Raw genomic sequence first — 20,951 nt, 5'->3', positions numbered from 1 at the left:
GATCCCAACAAGTCTGCTTGAGAATTAATTAACACTTAGATCTGATCAATCTACCTTTATTATCAGCCTACTTACTGCAACCTTTAAAGGAGGCTGTAATCAAAGCTTATCTTAAAATATCTACTTTGAATCCAAGCGCTTTATCTGACTGTTGAATCAAATCCAACCTGTTCTTTACTTCTAAAATTCTTTAAAAAGCTTTTGCAAATTAATTATGCACTGGGGAAAGTTAGCCATGGTGTTGTCATAGCCTCAGATTATGGATTTGTCTTCATGACTGTCCATCTGGATCTCAGTGCTGCATTTGACAGCATTGATCACAACATTTTATTACAAAGACTGGAACATGTCATTAGTATTCAGGGATTTGCACTCGGTCAGTTCAAATTATAACTATCAGATAGATTCCAGTTTGTGAATGTCAATGATGAGTCATCCCTTCATCCAGGGTAGGACTGCGACAAAACATCATCCCCAGCACTTTTAGCCCAGGCCTACCACCATGGGTCAGGCACCACCCGCTAGTACACATTACACTTTATAATCCACTTAAATCTGCTGTACATTCTAACACAGGAGAGCTATCCATCCATCCATCCATCCATCCACCCATCCATCCACTCATCCATCCACCCACCCATCCATCCATCCATCCATCCATCCATCCATCCATCCATCCATCCATCCATCCATCCATCCATCCATCCATCCATCCATCCATCCATCCATCCATCCATTCATTCATTCATTCATTCATTCGTCCATGTATCTGCTTCTTTGTGCTCGGGTTGTGATGTCCAGCTCCTCCTGGGGGATCCAGCTGTGTTACCAAACCAGACGAGACATTAAATCGCTCCAGTGAGTTCTGGGTCTCTTACCAGTTGGACGTGCCCAGAAACCCTGTAAAGGAAGTCGCCTGAGAGGGCTCCGAATCAGAAACACCTCAGCTGGGTTCTTTGAAGGAGCAGCAGCTCTCCTCCAGGCCCGGTGACATCTGTGAGTCAGAGTCCTGGGGGTACCGATTCCTAGCAACAAAAACAATGACTTTTCCATGCACACACAAGTCAGTCGTGAAGTGTCACGAGCTATTGTTCACTTCATGAAGCCAGGTGAAACAAATCAGACTTCAAGCATGTCACGGAGACCAAGTTCTGAAGGACCTATAATTTTCTACCTCTAAATTAGACAAAACTGAAATTATTGTATTTTGACCTAAACACCTCAGAAACTCACTATCTTACCAGTTGCTCAAAAATAAAGAAAGTCTCTGGGACCGCCGTCTTTCACCTGGCTGAAATACTAGTCCATGCACGTGTTACTTCTCAGCTGGGATGTTGTAATTACACATTATGAATGTCCCAGTAATTCTCTGAAAAACCTGCAGACCTGAGATCATAATTCTCCCATCAGCTTCTCATCTCTGTAAAATGTCCCCTCATATACAAACTCTTTAAGCACCAATTTCCATAATATAACCCTATAACCCTTCTCTCTTAGAGTGCTGCCTGCTTGTGAGTTTCTAAAAGTAGAATGGGAGGCAGAACCTTCATCGTCCAGCTCCTCTCCTATGAAACCAGCTCCCTGCTTCAGTTCAGGAGGCAGACGACGTCTCTACTTCTAAGATCAGCCTTCAAACTTTTGAAAAGCTTATAGTTAGAGCTGACTCAGGTGACCCTGAAGCATTATTTAGATGTGCAGCTATTGGCCGAGGCTCTAGGGGGACCTCCCTTGATGCACTGAGCTCCTCTCCCCTATTCTCTGTCTCCCACTCCATGCATTTATTACCCCGTTTCCACCCCGTTTCTGGCGTGATCAGATCACAGGTGACCAGCAAAAGCGCAGCTGGGAATGCACCCAGGACACATTGAGGTCTGATCTGCTCAGGCAGCATTCGGAGGTGGTGTGGGATGCTTGTGGCCACATTGTCTTTGGAATGGAAATGAAATCAAAGTCTTCAATCCATCCTGGGCCACATTGGAAGACCGTCTACTCAGCTGACTTCCTCTGAACAAGGAACAAAAATAAATGCAGCTCTTATATCTGTAGGTGCAATATGTCCGTTCGTTTTGGATTCGTTTTCCTCTATTTAATCTTTCATGTGAAGATCTCTGTCTGCTCCTCTTTTCTTTTTTTTGTTACTATTGAAAAAAACTCTCCTGTGTGATTGTGCTGAGCGCAGCTGAACTGTACAGAAAGGAGGAGAGTTTCAGTGCAAACTTGAACTCCAAAGCAGCTTATTAGTGATTTGAAGCACGCTGCTACATGAGGCTTGTTTCACCAAAGCCTCCTTGGCTTTAGTTTTTTTCATCAGACCTGCCGCCCCCTCCATTAAACCACAGCAGCAATGACCTGCAACAATCCATTAATCTGACGCGAGACTTTCGGGATTTGAAGTTTAGGTTCCTGTTCTTGTGCTTATTTACTTGTATATTTGCATATAGAGCATCAAAATGACATAAGATCTCAAGTGTGGACTCAGGACACATGTGGAGATGCATGAAACGCAGACGACTTAAAGCTGGACGTTTGTGATCCGATCTCACCAGCACAGATGTTGATGTGAGGTGGAATATGTCTTCTCTCTTCTGTAGCCTTTTCCTCTCCGTCCTCCCTACTCTTGTGTCTAACTTCATTTATCTCTGGCTCCAGATCAGAGTTTTTCTGCTCAGGCCTCCACCTTCTAACTTAAAGCACCCCAGATGACTTATGTTGCGATTTGGTGCTGTATAAATAAAACTGAATCAAATCGAATTAATCTCAAGCGAGTTTTGCTGCGCTGTTGCTGAGTGTTGCTCAATTAATCATCGCTGGACAGGAAGTTATTTGATCTTAACAACTAATTCCACCTCCACGTTATTTCTTCAAGTCTGTGTGTAGAGTGAGGTAGACGCAGTGTGATGTACACAGGAGGTTCAGTGTGTAGCTTTCCTTGTGTGTCTGCATGTACACGTGAACTGCTTCATGTTCATTGGTTTTTCAATTATTTTTTCATTTGTCTTTCTGTCTGTATCATTAACTGTCTGAATTTAAGCAGTCAACCTAATGAGCAGCACAGAGAGGAGCTCTCGTTGCTCTGCATTTCATCTCTCACATGTATTGGTTAAGAAAATAACTGTGTGTGTGTGTGTGTGTGTGTGTGTGTGTGTGTGTGTGTGTGTGTGTGTGTGTGTGTGTGTGTGTGTGTGTGTGTGTGTGTGTGTGTGTGTGTGTGTGTGTGTGTGTGTGTGTGTGTTTCAACGCTTTCACAAAGTATGAAACGTAAGACCTTGCCAGCAGCCATTGGTTTCAGTTTGTTTTAGTGCTTTCATAAATGTTGTCTTTGAACAGTGAAGTACTGAAAGTTCAAGATAGATGCATCAGTCTAAGCTCTTCAACAGCTGCTTGTGATGACAGTTTCCCACTCAGTCACTCAAACGTTTAAATACAATTGGTGATGTCATAACAGTCGTCTTTTCTGTTCTGCGCTGTTGAGCAGGATATTTTACATTACATTACATTAAGCTGACACTTTTATCCAAAGTGACTTATGATAAGTACGTTTCAACCATGAGGGTTCAAACCCAGAACAACAAGAATCAAGAAAATACAATTTTCTTCAAGAAAGCCAAACTTCAAAGTTCTATCAGTAAGTTTCATTTTAAGCTACTAAAGTTCTTCTGTTCAAGGTAAAGTCTGAAGAGGTGTGTTTTTAGTTTGTGGTGGAAGATGTTCAGAGTTTCTGCTGTCCTGATGTCAGTGGGGAGCTCATTCCACCATTTAGGAGCCAGGACAGCAAACAGTTGTGATTTTGTAGAGTGTTTAGCTCAGTGAGGCGCAACAAGCTGATTGGTAGAAGCAGAGCGAAGGGAGCGGGCTGGGATGTAAGGTTAGACCATGTCCTGGATGTAGAGGAGGAGGAGGAGGTGGAAGAGGTAGAGGAGGAGGAGTAGAGTAGTGTGAGTGAATTTAGGAGGTTAAAGACCAGTCGAGCTGCTGCATTCTGGATGAGCTGCAGAGGTCGGATGGTACTAACAGGTAGACCTGCCAGGAGGGAGTTACAGTAGTCCAGATGTGAGATGACCAGAACCTGGACCAGAACCTGGACCAGAGCCTGGACCAGAGCCTGGACCAGAGCCTGGACCAGAACCTGCACCTCCTTCTGAGTGAGAAGAGGACTTATTCTCCTGATGTTGTGCAGTATGTATCTACAGGAACATGTTGTTGCAGTGATGTTGGCAGTAAGAGAGAGTTGACTGTCAAGTGTCTCCAAGGTTCTTAGCAATCAGGGTCGAGGATAACAGAGTTGTTGAAGGTAGTAGTCAGGTTGAGGGTGGGAGAGTCTTTCCCTGGAAGGAAGAGCAGTTCAGTCTTGTCGAGGTTGATTTTCAGCATAGCTGTGGTAGGAAAAGCCATGCGAGTGAATGACAGAGCCGAGAGAGTTGGTGTACAGAGAGAAGAGGAGGGGACCCAGGACGGAGCCTTGAGGGACACCAGTAGTGAGAGGACAAGGTTCAGACACAGATCCTCTCCAAGTTACCTGGTAAGTGAGGTCGTTGAGGTAGGATGAGAACAGGGAGAGAGCAGAGCTGAGACACCGAGGTCCTGAAGGAGGAAAGAAGGATCTGGTGGTTCACTGTGTCAAATGCAGCAGAAGGTCTAGAAGGATCAGGACAGAGGAGAGAGAGGCTGCTCTAGCAGTGTGAAGCTGCTCAGAGACAGCAAGGAGGACCGTCTCTGTTGAGTGGTCTGTTGAAACCAGACTGGTGGTCAAGAAGGTTAGGGTTAGGGTTTAACCAAACTTAAGTAAAGTATGCACTGATGCATGTTTACAGCCGAGACATAGTACTTCCTCATTCAAATGCGCCGTGACCTTTGACCCTCTTGGTCACATCTGTCACAATCCGCATTTAAAGTAAAAAGAAAAAGGCTTGGATTTGTAACGAGTACACTTCATCTTCATCATCTTCTTCCTTTTTGTGGGAGGAGCATCAGCGCCACAAACTCTCTCAGCAGCTCAGGAGATGTGACATATCTTCCACTGCAGAGGATTGTGGGTCAGAACAGCACGAGTGTCATGCTGACCTGCAGACTGTTAAATACGACTGGATGTAGTTGAACATCCTGGTACTTTTGGCGTACTGCTTTTAACATGCTATGTATTGGGACGTACTAAATCTGTTTCTGGTATGCTAATATGGTAGTATGGATACTGGGCTGCTGGGTTTTTGTGTCATTGGCTTTATGACTATTTCCACCAAGGATCTGATGGAGGGATCTACCCACTAATCATTAACTGCCCTCACACATCTCTTAGTATGATGTTCACTGGCCCAAAATCCACCTTCATGCATGTGTCTGTTACTAGTTTTTATAAAATGGTGCATTTTCTCTGATTAAAATGCAATAATGTGTTAAGATGTGAAAGGTGTGCATTGGTGCCTTTGCAAGCCACATTAAACCCCTTTTTGCACAGACCTGCTGAGGTGTTCATGTGTCATTTTCGAGAACCAAAATTCCAGCCTCAGCAGTTATGTTGTGCCGGCATTTTAAATTAATCTGCACAACCCACACAACACGAAAGGGACCATAATAAATGCAGACATACTGTGTCTCATGTATGTGTGGTACATGTGAGGTGGAGTTAGCTACGACCAGTTGATTAAAAAAAATCGCCATCACAGTCAAAATATGCAGGAGAGTTGTAGAGAAATGTGAAATACAGAATTTAAATAATGTGAAAACAGTATTCTGATCCTTTCAGTGTGTGTCGGAGCCCACATGCCGCCTGTATGACAGCATGTCTGAGCCGAAGCCGTTCTGTTCTTTGGTCTCCAGGTTGTGTGTTTCTGTTGGTGCCGGAGTGACAGACGTGGGGCTGAGCTCGTGAGTGATCCTATGGCAGAGAGACAGTACAGTGCAGGTAAGAACTGACAGACACACCAACAGACGATCTGGGCCTGACTGCAACACAACAAAACCAGACGAACTGCATGAAACCACAGCAGGAAGCCATCTGCTGCACATCACAGCACAACATGACTGCCAATCTAGCGCCTGACTAGCAGCCCTTAGAGGCTGACATCTATGACGGTTCCTGTTGTTCAGACAGTTCTCCATGAACCAAAAACATCCCCCTCATGCTGGATGATCACTGAAGTCAGCAGGATCCATCCACTGACACCATCGATGCAAATACAACAAAGTCCAACAAACTGACAGAGCCGTCCATATAGTTCCACTGATGATTTGATATATCAGCTTTTATGTGTTCTTTGATTTAAAACCAGTTGCATTCAGTGACTTTTACAGAATGAGATGAGACAACATTAAAACCTGCACGTGCATACTTCTGTTACTAACCTTTGTAAACGTGGAAAAGTCCTCGTTGACATGAACAAATTGAAATCTGTTGGATAGATGTGATTTCAACCAACCTGGTGCAGTTCCTCTGATCCCAAAGTCTATTTCTGTTGTAAAGGTTGAGATCCAGGAGGACACGTGTAGAAACGAGTCCATTGTCTGAAGCAATTAGCACATCACTGGTTAGCAGGTCTGAAGATGCTTCAGTGTAAGTGATTGACTGACAGACTGTCTAGCAGCATCTAAAACACATTGGTTGTAAGGGATGTGCTCGAGGAAATGTCACAGAGAATGTCTGCTGTAGTGTGACAAATGAACACCCACTAATCCCAATCTGATGGCAGTAAAACTCCATTTATTCAGGTAAATTCTTAAATTTCCCTGAGCGTTATAGATTTGATCCTATTTAGAATTTTGTGTTACATTATCTGGTTTTAATAATATAACTGTTTGAATCAGACAGCAAACCTTAATTCACTTTTTCCCTGCACACTATCTTAAAACAAGGATGCTGAGCTGGGTCTCACCCCGTCTGACCTCTCACTAATTGGCTGAACAGACCACACGCTGGATGTCAGAAACACATTCTCCTGATTGCCAAGGTTGACAACGGCTCCTTTGGGGATCCACAAAAGTTGTTCGAAGGCTTTCATGAAAACTAGAAGTAGAAACAAAAATTGTCTTCAGGCTGAGTTGGAGCTGAAGGAACAAACACCACAGGCAGCAGCTTTTGTACTTTACATAAATCAATGTTTGCAACAAGCTTCCTACGCATGTCAGAGGATGGAAAAAATGTTTCTATATTTTAAACTACGTCAAGCAGTTCTCCTCAGAGACTTAATTTCTACCCAAAAAGACAAATAGACCAGATTGTCCTCTAAAAAAACAAATCCAATGCAAGCATCTCATTACAATCCCCCACAAGCAGCTACATAGTTATGATTAATGACAATATGATGAAGTTCAGATGATGTCTATATGGTATGAGTTGTGAATTTTTAGGAGCGGGCTGGTTGGGATGATGTTTGGAAACAACAGGAAACTTGGATTCAGGGGCCCCGTTCGCTTTCTGTTTTTACTGTTGCCATGACAACGAAGGCTGCAAAACTTTAACCCTTGTGTTGTCCTTGGGTCAAAATGACCCACAGCCTTGTTCAACCAAGTTCTATTTTATTTCTATATTTTTTATATTTTTTGGGATCATCGGTCATCATTCTTTAAAGAAACCCTCACAGCCTCCTTGTCACCAATGATCCCAAAAAATATGAAAATAAAATAGAACTTGGTTGAACACAGCTGCGGGTCATTTTGATCCAAGGACAACACGAGGGTTAAGGAAGTAGCAACTTTGATGCACAACACAGTTCAAATGATTTTTAAGTCCAAACTACTATCACACTGAATTTTTAACAAACTGGATTTTGTGACTAAACGTAACCAGGAAACCTCATTTAGAAAGACGGCCGTGAGGGCTGTATCTGAGGGAAGGAACAAACCACCTGTGGTCGTGTATGTTGGAGATCATGAGAGAGTCTCATCCTCAACCTCTACTATCTACATTTATTTCTCCTAATTCTTACACTATTTAAAATGTTACTGTTATATTTAGGTATAGATAAAACAGCTCGTTTGCAAATGAAGCTCATTGCTATAAAACAGGATGAATATTGGCTTTGAAAGAGCAGCCGATGGGTGAAGTGTTTGGATGTTGGAGTGCTCCGGCAGCTCTGTGGAGTTCATCATCCGTCAAACAGATTCAAAGAGGTTCTTAGGAAGGAAAGAAAGTTCACTTTAGAGGCGCAGCACCAGAGGCCTCCTCATCCTCGTCGGGTGTCGAGGTACTGAATGAAAACTGGAAACCTACAAACTAACGTAACTTCTTGTTCTTGATTTGAAATTCTAACTTTTAAAATCTATTGATACTTGTTGGATTATGAGTTGGATTATGAGAGTGGACTGGAAGAAAATCTACAGCAGCAAAGATTACAGCAGGACATCAGAATATAACGCTCAGTACCTGCTGGATTCAGTTCTGTGTTTGTATTTTCTAAACTGTACATGCGCTTGTTAATGTATGTGTAGAAAATTAGCTTAAATTGTTGTATCTCCACGCTCGAGTATATTAAACCCTCTTCAAAGGATGTTTTGCTGCAATCTTCTGATTTGCTTTGTGGCTCCTATAAATTAATTGTATGAATTAAAGTCTCAGTGACTGAAACAGAACCACAGTTATTATTTAGTGCAAAGAATCACTTGACAATCTGTTCCATATACTGTAAATTAAGCCTTTTTTTTGTCTTCTTAATCTGGTCTTTAAACCCGATAACTCCAGTGTTCCTTTGAAGTTTCAGATTTGTATGAATGCCGCGGAGGAAGGGACAGAGCAGAGTTGGTGAATTCAGCCTCTCGGGACAATGGGATCATCCTTCAGATAGGATTTTGTGTTAGTTTTCCTTCATATTCTTTCAGTGAAGTCATCTTATCCCTAACCAGCCTGAGCAGTGATTGCAGCTCGGTGGATCAATCTGAGGATTGCCTGTGAAATTTGAGAAGTTCCCAGGTTGAAATCCTTCTGATAATGTTTCACGGATAATGTGAGGATTTTATGCACCGTGCAGAGAGAACACAATCTGTGGAGCAGCTTCCGGGTATCGAGTTGCATCCTCTTATGAACACCTCAGTTCATCTACGTCTCCCATTCAGGACTGATGTACATGGGAGACCGAAATCAGTGGAGAGTTTTGCAGTTACTTGCTCTGTTGTTTTCATTTACAGTAAACATTTCTTCACACTCTTGTTTTTTTTTTTTTTTTTTCAAAAGTTACATCCATCAGTTTGAACATGCATCAGATTATTTAGATTTAAAGGACTATAAGGCCATATGATTTTTTTTAATCTAAAACTACTATCTCACTAAGACACAAATCTGCGTTGTTCTGTGTGTAAAAGTAAAAGTAAAAGTGCAAAGTGCCAGCTTTGTTTAAACACAGATACCAAATGGATCTTGCCATCTTAATGCGATAGAACAATGAAGAGTTTTCTATCAAAGCCCATGAAGTGTTCAATAGTACTGTTTTCTAGGACCTGCTTTATATTAAGCCGGCTTGTCATCCTTCATAGCTGCTCAAGAGGAAGATGAGTGACAAGCAAATCTCAGCTACATGGGCTCCTACTGCTCGGTCTGTTACGGTGTTTGCTCCACCGATGAGCTGATTCAGTTTGTCAGGTGGTATTATGGCTGTCGGCCTTCATGCTGCTGACTATCATCTCTTCAGTCAGTCGGGCTCGAACAATTTCAGCTGTGGCAGATCAAAGCCTCCGTCCTACCTCTGAGGGTGGACCGAAGCTTGCTCAGGTCCCAAAAGGCAGCGCGCCAGGGGCAGCGCAGGGTTTAGAGGTCAGAGAGAGATCTCTTACACATGAGGCTCTCAGGAAGTCATCGGCTCAGAGTGACTGACAGATGGATTCTGCTGTCAGGTCTTTGTGGCACTTTTTCTCCTTTCTGTACATTATTGTCCAGGAGTCTAATCAGCTGATGTTTGTCTTCATTTTTTGTGTTGAGTTTGGTTTGAAGTTGTTATTTGATGCTGTAAAAGGGGGGATGTGATGTCACATAACTGAGCTTGCAAATTGGTGGGGAAATGTGTCTGTTTCTCGTCCGCTCAGCCCAACAGCAGATCATTCAATTTCAGCTTTTTAGTAGGTGAAAGTCGGGAAAAAGTCAGGAAACTTTACATTTGACTTGGAGTGGGAACCCTGTACATCGACAGCACAAGATGGCAGCGACGGTATCTATATTACCTTCTTTTTACAGTGAGAGGAAGTAGAAACACCTTGAAACACCTTCCAGGAAATCGCAATCTTGCGATAAATGAATCGCGATGTTTGTGTGCGCTTAAATTTTTTACAAAATTCCTGTCATTAGAAGTAAACAATAGAAACTGTGCTGAAGACATGATGGAACAAACCAAACTTTGCTTTGTGCTCAAAATGAACTCCTCTGGGAGCTCTCGTCTTGTCATCAAAACGAGCCACGTGCCGGTTGACCGAAATAAATAGCTGAACCTGTGGTCTTATGAAAACCTTATGAAGCCAACTGTGCACCTCCCTGCGTCAGTCCAATCATAGTATGGGCTCTATTTTCATGAATCTAGGCGCAGCGCAAACACCAATCTAAGTTCTGCATGTTTGGAGCACATGTAGGTGTGATGATGTTGAACTGCATCTAACAGACACCAAACATCGGCATTAATTAAATGTCAAAGTGAACAAAGAACATTCATCCAAAATTCTGAAATTTGGTGCTGAAACGATGTTGAGGAGTGAGCAGAAGTAAATGACGTACACTGAAAACCGCCAACTCAATTAAAATACTAACAGCACTGATGAAGACCAATGTGCTCCAAACATCACTGATGTTGTGGCGTTAATAAATAAACTGCATCGGGAGCCTTGCGTGTGCTTGATTTATGTTTCATCATTAGTTAAATTGTTTAACCTTTTGTGCATAAATGACCCGGTGTCCCACTCAGTGGTCTTGCGTAGCTGAGTAGATTTGTAGTTAACACCAGGGCCTTTTATATGTTATGGCTGAGACAGGCTACTGTGTCATGACACGCACCAACTGCCCGATTCACGTCAAATAAAATAGACAAAAGTCATGTTCATTTTTTTTCATATGATTACACAAAGACATTTTGTTTTAATAATTTATGTTAGTGGGATCAAATACGTAGAATATCCACCAATTCTGTCTGTGATTGTGGACAGATCCGTTCCCGCTCCACCGGCTGCACCAGACTTCGACCTGGTCTGAGCTACCGGAAGGGAAGTGTGATTTCACCTCAAAATGTAGCACCAAAATTGCACTTCATGTGTGCATCCTTACCGACGCGCCCCTTGTTGCGTCGATTTGTGTTAAGTACTGAAAACGGCAGCTCTGTACAAACGTGGGAAAAAAAGGCTTTGCACTGTGCCTGGATCTGCTCTTAGACCAGCTTTGTGCCGGTACAAAAATAGAGTTATCTGTGTTACCAGACCAGAAAACCAGTGTTTTAATTCATCTGAATTACGTGCAGGAGCATTTTATTACAATCAGAGAGCGTAAAATGTTGCACCTGATTGTTAGCTGTTGCTGTTATTTGTTTGATCTCTGTATTACGTACAGTGGGTACGGAAAGTATTCAGACCCCTTTAAATTTTTCACTCTTTGTTTCATTGCAGCCATTTGCTAAAATCAAAAAAGTTCATTGTATTTCTCATTAATGTACACTAAGCACCCCATCTTGACAGAAAAAAACAAATGTAGAAATTTGTGCAAATTTATTAAAAAAGAAAAACTGAAATATCACATGGTCATAAGTATTCAGACCCTTTGCTGTGACACTCATATTTAACTCACCTGCTGTCCATTTCTTCTGATCCTCCTTGAGATGGTTCTACTCCTTCATTGGAGTCCAGCTGTGTTTAATTAAACTGATTGGACATGATTAGGAAAGGCACACATCTGTCTATATAAGACCTTACAGCTCACAGTGCATGTCAGAGCAAATTATAATCATGAGGTCGAAGGAACTGTCCAAGGAGCTCAGAGACAGAATTGTGGCAAGGCACAGATCTGGCCAACGTTACAAAATAATTTCTGCAGCACTCAAGGTTCCTAAGAGCACAGTGGCCTCCATAATCCTTAAATGGAAGAAGTTTGGGACGACCAGAACTCTTCCTAGACCTGGCCGTCCAGCCAAACTGAGCAATCGTGGGAGAAGAGCCTTGGTGAGAGAGGTAAAGAAGAACCCAAAGATCACTGTGGCTGAGCTCCAGAGATGCAGTAGGGAGATGGGAGAAAGTTCCACAAAGTCAACTATCACTGCAGCCCTCCACCAGTCGGGGCTTTATGGCAGAGTGGCCCGACGGAAGCCTCTCCTCAGTGCAAAACATATGAAAGCCCGCATAGAGTTTGCCAAAAAACACATGAAGGACTCCCAGACTATGAGAAATAAGATTCTCTGGTCTGATGAGACCAAGATTGAACTTTTTGGCGTTAATTCTAAGTGGTATGTGTGGAGAAAACCAGGCACTGCTCATCACCTGCCCAATACAATCCCAACAGTGAAACATGGTGGTGGCAGCATCATGCTATGGGGGTGTTTTTCAGCTGCAGGGACAGGACGACTGGTTGAAATTGAAGGAATGATGAATGTGGCCAAGTACAGAGATATCCTGGAAGAAAACCTCTTCCAGAGTGCTCTGGACCTCAGACTGGGCCGAAGGTTCACCTTCCAACAAGACAATGACCCTAAGCACACAGCTAAAATAACAAAAGAATGGCTTCGGAACAACTCTGTGACCATTCTTGACTGGCCCAGCCAGAGCCCTGACCTAAACCCAATTGAGCATCTCTGGAGAGACCTGAAAATGGCTGTCCACCAACGTACACCATTCAACCTGGTGGAACTGGAGAGGAATTGCAAGGAAGAATGGCAGAGGATCCCCAAATGCAGGTGTGAAAAGCTTGTTGCATCATTCCCAAGAAGACTCATGGCTGTACGAGCTCAAAAGGGTGCTTCTACTCAATACTGAGCAAAGGGTCTGAATACTTATGACCATGTGATATTTCAGTTTTTCTTTTTTAATAAATTTGCACAAATTTCTACATTTCTGTTTTTTTCTGTCAACATGGGGTGCTGAGTGTACATTAATGAGAAATAAAATGAACTTTTTTGATTTTAGCAAATGGCTGCAATGAAACAAAGAGTGAAAAATTTAAAGGGGTCTGAATACTTTCCGTACCCACTGTATATTCTCACCCTACATATCCTTATAATTTTCAGCAGATATTATAAGCATTAAAACTCAAATTGGTCCGAATTGAACAGTATGAGTTAATTAATGAAGCTTAATGCCTCTCTAATGGGCTGATAGAGGGCTTCCTCACCTCCCCTCCAAAAATAGCTGCTCAACATCCCACGATAAGACTGTGAACCAAGTCTAATAGCCTCTGCTCATAGTCTTCCCACTAAATCATCCTGCACTCTCCCACATCCTCCTCCTCCTCCTCCTCTCCTCCATCTCATGTGTTGTCATCGTGGAGCTCCCTCTCCACCTCCAAACTCAGCTGCTATCTTTGCCTTATTTCTGAGCAGTTTTTTCAGGGCCAGAGGAAGCGAGCTGCATCTATCTCAGATGTGCTCTGAATACTAACTACCTTCTTTACATTTAATGTTGCTGATGTTGGTGCTGAAACTTGTTTTACTTTCTCATTAGATACAGACACATGCTTCACATGTTAAAGGCCAATAAATGCCAGGTTGTGGGTTCTGAAGTTGATTTACACAAAGCCTTTGTCTCTGTGTGCTGTTTTATTATTCTTATTCTCTCCTACATTCGCTTACTTCATTTATCAATTCATAGAATAAAAGAGACCTTTTCCAACAATCATTTGAGGAGATGAAATGCATGAAGTGTGCATTTACACATCTTCGAACAGTCTGCTTAAAATCCTTCAGTCGGTTCCTCAGTGGCAGTCAACAGAGTTTACAGTTAGTGTACTTTGTGTAGGAGGAAGAGGTTGTGAATACTTATGTGTTGGCATGAAATTAAAGTGTTCTGTCAGGGTTAATTGGTCCCACTCCGGAAGCCAGAAACACTCTTCTTTCACTCCACTATCACCCTTTCAAAGACTTATATTACCAGAGAAACGAGAAAAAGTGCACGTCTTTATTTCAAACACTTCTGTACCAAAAACATGTTACAAGAGGCCGTCATTCATCAGCTCTGCTGTTTTAAACCCACGTCTTTCTGTTTATAATGCAGCTGTCTAGAATATGAAGTTGACGGGTTTGTGAAGACAGCTGAAACTTCCAAACCTATTCATGTTTTTAACTTTAAATGAATAATAAACTCTTGTATTTAGTTGTGAAAAGTTCAACCTCCATGTTCACCATCTTCTGCGACCGAGTCTGTCTGCTGTCAGTGTTGGAGCAGGAAGTCTGCGCTGTGTTTTCTCTGAAGACTCTGAAGAATGATGCTGTTAGAGCACTGATAGGTAATCAAAATAGTACAAAGCACTTTCAAGCTGAAGAGGAGCTCCAGATTTAGCTGATAATTCCCTGAATGTTTATTACCATGAGTGGCCCCTCTTCACATTGTCATTATAAAAATGTCTCTTGTTGCCACTTAAAAGATTAAATATGGAGAAAATATTCAGTGACCTTAGCTGAAATCTTTACTAAAATTAAAACTTTTTGAAATCTCACCAACATATTTTCTACAGCTCGCACCATCACAGAATGTTTCTAGCCCGGTGGTACCAGACCCAGATTCACTGTGTGAACATCTGGATCTGGGTTCGCTCCACAGGTCATATGTAGTCGTTGCATCCTACCAGGCGTAGATCTCATTTTGAGACAAGGAGCATCTTTAACCAATTAGTATGTACAGAAACCAGCCAAAACTTGACCAGCACTGCAACTACATTTATGAAAGAACGCTCGACTTCAAGGTCACAGAAACTAAACCACGACAGCCGTCGCTGATCGGTCCGACCGTCAGAGTGACTGAGCGACAGTAAATGTCAACAGGGTAACTAAACTCGCAGCGGAAAACTGAAGCTGAGTGATCGTCTGGCGGAGCAGGGACACACTTTTACATCCAGTTGCAATGCACACACTGCAAGCAGAGTGTTTTTGACTGAGCTGTCACCTTTGAAGGATGATGATGAGTCAGGTGATGAGTTTTTCTGTCCATCTATTGTGTGACGTTGGTGACCCTGCGACTAAACACGCTCCGGTCATTTTACTCCAACAGGACTTCACAACACATTGGGCCCCATGTTGTTTCCTCCTTTCTATCTTTCTCACCTCCCTGATTGTTCCCGTCAGTAATAGTAACATTGCATTTACTAAATGAACTGCTGTTATCTGAGCATCGCTCATAGTGTCACTGTAAAATCTTTGACGGATCCAGAAAAAAAAAATGATGAAAAGTAAAACTGTCTGTTTAAACACCGTCACAGATCGTCTTCCTGCTTCTATTATGAACCATTCATTTTACATGAGCTCAGTGATCATTAGCAACATTTCCAGTTTGCTCACCCCTGTTTCACCTCCAAACGAAGTGGATAACATGTTTTGACAGTGTTTTTTGAGGGACAGTGTCCCTGCAAATGGTAGAAATGATGGAAATATGAAACCCAAGTCTGAGTAACCATCATTTTCTTGAACCTTGTATCCCTTTATTTACGTGCTTTTGGGATAATCCGGTTCTGAGGCTCTCCTGTGTTGTGTCTTTAGACTGTTTGTTTTGTTTCCCCGCAAAGTGTGTAATAGACACGCCCGGCCATGAAAGCAGAACCTGCTAATCTCCAGCTGCTGCACTTTAGTGGACAGGCGTGTCTATTACACGCTTTGCTGTGATACGTACGGGTCTGTGTGATCATTCCTCGCTGCATTAACCAGCATGCACTAGGGGTTTTGTCCTCGGGTGGGCGAGCTGCTGCCCTGAGTGTTCATGGGGTTGAGGAATGCGGTGTTTGTTGGGCAGCACGGTGGTGCAGTGGTTAGCATTGTCGCCTCACAGCAAAAAGGTTCTGGGTTCGAATCCGGTCCTGGGCCTTTCTGTGCGGAGTTTGCATGTTCTCCCTGTGCTTGCGTGGGTTCTCTCCGGGTTCTCCAGCTTCCTCCCATCATCCAAAAACATGCACCTCAGGTCAGGTTACCTGGCGCCGCGCTAGTGGCAGCCTGTTGCAGCAGCTCCCCCCTGAGAAACCCCCTGCTGTAGCAAAGAAATTTCCCCTCGGGGATTAATAAAGTGAAATAAAAAAAATAAAAAAGAATATCCTTCTGAGTTCATAAGAACTATTAATGTAGTTCTATCTTGGTGAAAGCCCAGTTTGGGTAACCACATGTTTTAAGTATTTTAACTTCCTCTTCCTCAGTCCTCATGGGAACGTTCTGAGCCGGGTGGTTTGGGTTCTTATAACATCCCAGCTCCTGCTACAGAAGGTGGTGGGAATCACTTCCCCATTTTACCTCAGGGTTGCCAGGAGTCCGGGAATATCAGGGGAAATCAGGGATTTTTAAACACAGTTTTCCAATTTGTTTTGTGCCAGTTATGGAATATCAGGGAATTTTGTTTGCATGTTTAAATTTGAGTTGCCATTTATCAAAATGTAATATTCCCCATGTATGTAGCTGCAACATTAGTTAGCTGGTTATTGTCAGTTTGTGTGGTTGGTAACATTAGTGTTCACTGACAGAAATTGAAAATGCAACTTATTAGCTTGTGAGATAATTACAGTTACTGTTAGAAAAATTATTTGCTTCTACAGGCAATATTTAGATATGAATTTAATTTATTTTAATATCGGAGCAAAGAGTGGGGCGTGTGTCAGCCCATTTTTAACAGAAATGATTCTGTTTCTTGTCTGCTCAGCACAACGGCAGCATGTTTTTCTGTTCATTAGAGGTCATCGAGTTTCAGTTTTGTAGTCAGTGAAAGTGAGTTTGACCTTTGACTTTGAGTGGAAACTCTGATTTCTGCTTCCCACACTTTGACAGGTGCCATTGTAACGGTGAAAAACTACAATATAGTTTTAATGTTACTGATCTGCAGAAGATGCTGGTTTGAACTGTCTCGATTCAGGGACAGCAGATAAATGTGAGAGGTCATCAGAAAAAAGTTTTCACTTCCTGTACTTTTTCTCCAATCTGCATTGAGACCTTAATTGAAATGAAATCCCGTGAGATGTTTTGAGGGGAAATCCCGCTGTGTGGAAGCTGTCGACACCAGTCTGAAGTGGGTCAGTTTATCAATGGGCCTCTAAGAAAACTAAGGAGAGCTGTTTTTGTACTCGTATGAATATAAAAAGGCTACATTCAGGATGCAGTGAGTTGAATCACTGCTTCTGAATGTCATTCAGGTAAAATCCTCAGATGAGCTTCAACTGCATGTTAGCCTGAGATTACCACACCTGACTGCTCATATGTCTACCCGGTTTTACATCAAACCGCAGCTGAAACCATCAGGAAAATAAAGCACTGACTGGCTTGTTGAGTCGGTCATGTTTGGGGAGGCACAAATGTAATCCCTCCGTCTTAATGCGAGCAGCATGCAGATATAGGACGAGTGGGAGAGCGCAGTAATAAATGCTTGCTGCACTGGAGGAGGCATTCAGACAGAACAAAGGCCAGACCCACCCGCCCTCCCACTCCATCGCTGCCTTTTCTCTCCCTCTCCCTCACAAACACTTTCACATGGGCGGCATCTCCCACATACAGGCATGAAAATAAATTCAGCTGAAACTGTGTTAGAGGGACGTTCCTGGTGCTGATGTCCAGTGGCACTTCAGATTTAGTTTTTTTCTGAAATAATAGGTGCACGTGAAATTATAAAGCACTGGTTATGAACCATGTCATGTCCCTTTACTATGTTCATATCATAGTTCAGCATGTTAGCATGATGAAATTAGCTTATTAGCAATAATCCCAAACTACACTTTAGACTGATGACAGTATCTGCAATACAACATGCAATATTAGTTTACTTCTATTTGTGTCAAAGTAATTCAAACTTCGACTTGCTGGTGGCGTGAGATAAAAATGGATGGAGATTAAAAGTTATTACAATTCATCCTGAGGCGAACATGAATGTTTGTATAAAATGCAATGACAAACAATCCATGACTTTTTGAGACATTGATCTCATAACCACAGATGTCAGCCCCCTGGGGGCAGCAGCTGAAACTTAAATGCTCCACCACAGCTGCTAGGAAGCATTATATGGGAAACAAATTTGGAGTGAATCCATACAGTCAATGTTAAAAACTTTGACTTGTTGGTGCAAGAAAAAAATCAGTAATTCAGCTAAGTGATAAATCCTTCGACTGTATATAAAAGTGTTCGTATCTTCAGGTCTATAAAATGGTTCCGATGCGGAAGTGTCTTCAGCTGCAATACCACCGAGTGCCACTAGAGGTCGGCTCCAAAAAGCCTCCGGCTCCATAGACTCCCATTCAACTTCTCTCATCAAATCCAAAGTGAATAAAATGTGTCCATCAGTTATCTCGGTGTTGTTAGCTAAAGTCACTCCTTCTTATTAGTTTTCTGGAGGTCCATCTGAAAATAATCCCTCATTCATTAGAAAAGAAGATTCAAAAATACCTGTTTTTGGGGGCATGTCTGTTTGATTGACAGGCCTGTGGTGCAGTCAGGTTACAGCTATCGGTGGGCGGGACGTAGTATCGTCAAGTTTCCAATCTGATCAGTCAGATCCACCGGTGGCTCCTCCCCCAGCTCGTCCAAATATGGTCACTTCCTGCTCCAAACCGCTCTGAACTACCAAGATGGTGACGGACAGAATCTGAACTGGAGGCTTCATAACGTTCACAAACCAATGATGACGTCCCTGCTGGCTGCTGCTTGAATAAATCCTTAGAAAGGTATGTGAAACAGAATTTTGATTGGACATTAATGTAGACCATCAAAACTTAACTGATAAATGTGTTAAATATGAAGACTGGTGATATATACCTGCAATCAGAAACCATTTCACTTTCTCCAAGTCATTTTACCATAAAAAATAATTCCAGTCTAAATATCATCGATGGCTCTCTCCGTCCGAGTTGAAATAACGCTGGAGAACGGAGGATTGAAGCTTCTTCTGTGTGTTTGCATGTTGCAGAGTCACACGAATGTAAATGAAAGTAGAACCAGCGAGCAGGAATTCTTCTTGTCTGAGAGCTGTGCGGTTCCAGCAGCACAGGAGATATTAATATCAGCTGCGCTCTGTCGACATCGACCTGCCTGTGTTGGTGGAGCTGCTGCTGAGAGAACTGGGTGTGAACATGAAGAGATGAAACAGGAGACAGAAAAAGCACCTGGTTGGCGCTAACAAGGTAGACATGAATGTGGAGAATACAAAATGGCACCATGAGCCGAGGCTCAGAGTTTCACTTCATGTTGCTTCTTTTTTTCAGCTGAATATAACTATTTATATCCCACCTTTAACAACCCCGGACTGAGTACCGACTACATAGCATGGATTACATTATGATTTGCTCTCTATGGAATGACTGCACAGCCACAGTGATGAATACTGCATGCGCAGTGTACTGTACCTACTGTATATTTACTATTGCATGACAGCACCACAGAGGGCTGCCCTCCACCACCCCCAGGATACTCCACCACTTCTAATGTATCTTCACTCTGAGAGTCATTTCTCGTAACATACATCCATATATGTTGTATGGGTATTCTGCTTTTCAGATTTAATCAGATATACTCAATTATTTTTGATGAAATTTCAGGACCCTCATCAAAGTCAGCTACTTCCAGTTAGAGCTTGAAGACAGTTTCTTTTTCCACCTTTCAGGTGGGACCAGCATCACAGGATATCGCTCATTATAGAGAAATAGTTTGGCATTTGTCGGCAAAAACATTTTACTTTTAACGTCCAAATTTATGTTTTTTAAAATCTAATTCTGAAGCCGTCAGTCAACTGCAGACCCTCCAGGCAGACGTTGCTGAATCTGTTTATCCCACTGCAAGAAGGACTAAATGTTATTTAAAATTAGGTGGGAAATATGTGCATATATCAGCATCAGCACTCAGCCAAAAGAGTTGGGAAGTATCGTAAGAAATTCCAATACGGTGCATCTTTAATTAGATTAATTTCTGAGCTATTGAAATATTGACGGATTCTGAAAGAGCAGTCAGCGTGAACACAGAAAGGCTGGTCGCTGAAGGCCGGTACAAAACCAGATGAGCTATTACCTTTACTTTACCTGTTAATTTGTTGGGCGGTGATTGGGTCCTCGGATCTCTTTGATGAAACAGTCATGTTTCTGGATGAACTGTATTATGTCAGTGATCCTGTGATGTTTCCTTCAGTGCCATCATCAGGTCAGAATGTTTATTTGTCCAATACTTTGTTTTAAGACCAGATACCCGCATTCACTAAATACGAGGGTGAATCAATAAGCTCCGAGAGCACGTCACCGTGACGTGCACGGAGCAGCAGAAAGATATAACACTAACAGGTTACTGGTACAGATGTTGTCGCTCGATCATCATCAGTTCCTGAGTTACACACGTTTTTGCGAGCGATGGACCGGCTGCGTCTGCGATGGTTCATGCTCACCCGATGCGCTTTTTTCAGTTTTGGACGGTAACCGAAAGCCACTAAGAAAACTCCTCCAGGTTCATTGCTTCATTGTCGCAGCCCTTCTGAAACGTCGTAGTTTCAGAGTTTGATTCAAAAGATGATAAAAAGCTCTCCGGTCATGTCCACGGAGAAATCTCAGACGCACACAGAATGAATTTACATCTTTGTAATGCTCCATCACGCACACGAGCAGCAGTCTCAGAACTTATTGATCCACCCTCATATTATCCCTCGCTTCCCATTTTACTTTTCTTTTTTTTCTTTTTTTTTCATCCTGGTCAATGAAAATAACACTTCCTGCAGATATTTGTAATTAGAAAAGCCAACAAGGAAAAAGATTATGGATGAATGCACGCGAAGTTGCGTGGAGGGTTTACTATGGAACGTCTTGGCAGGAGGAGTTTTTACAGTAGATTAAGGTGAAAATAACTGGTTGTAATAAACGATTA

The 20,951-nt window shown here is 42.5% G+C and overlaps 1 protein-coding gene across 3 annotated transcripts in view; it reads left to right on the top strand.

Annotated features, from left to right (window-relative positions):
• The window catches only part of lrfn2b (leucine rich repeat and fibronectin type III domain containing 2b), a 138,141-nt gene that overhangs the window by 84,725 nt on the left and 32,465 nt on the right, over positions 1-20,951 (top strand). For 2 of the 3 annotated variants that reach the window (XM_069705827.1, XM_069705826.1), the window contains exon 4: positions 5,815-5,899. The exons of the other annotated variant lie outside the window; for it this stretch is intronic. The gene's annotated coding sequence lies outside the window, so the exon portion shown is untranslated. The remainder of the gene's footprint in view (positions 1-5,814; positions 5,900-20,951) is intronic. 3 annotated transcript variants of the gene reach the window in all.

The sequence above is a fragment of the Brachyistius frenatus genome, unplaced genomic scaffold, assembly GCF_029030835.1.
Source record: "Brachyistius frenatus isolate BFR_SWC_R1_liver_20210118 unplaced genomic scaffold, ASM2903083v1 Contig_59, whole genome shotgun sequence".
Taxonomy (NCBI): domain Eukaryota; kingdom Metazoa; phylum Chordata; class Actinopteri; family Embiotocidae; genus Brachyistius; species Brachyistius frenatus.
The sequence above is the reverse complement of the archived record's forward strand: the minus strand, read 5'-3'. Positions and strand labels throughout refer to the sequence as shown.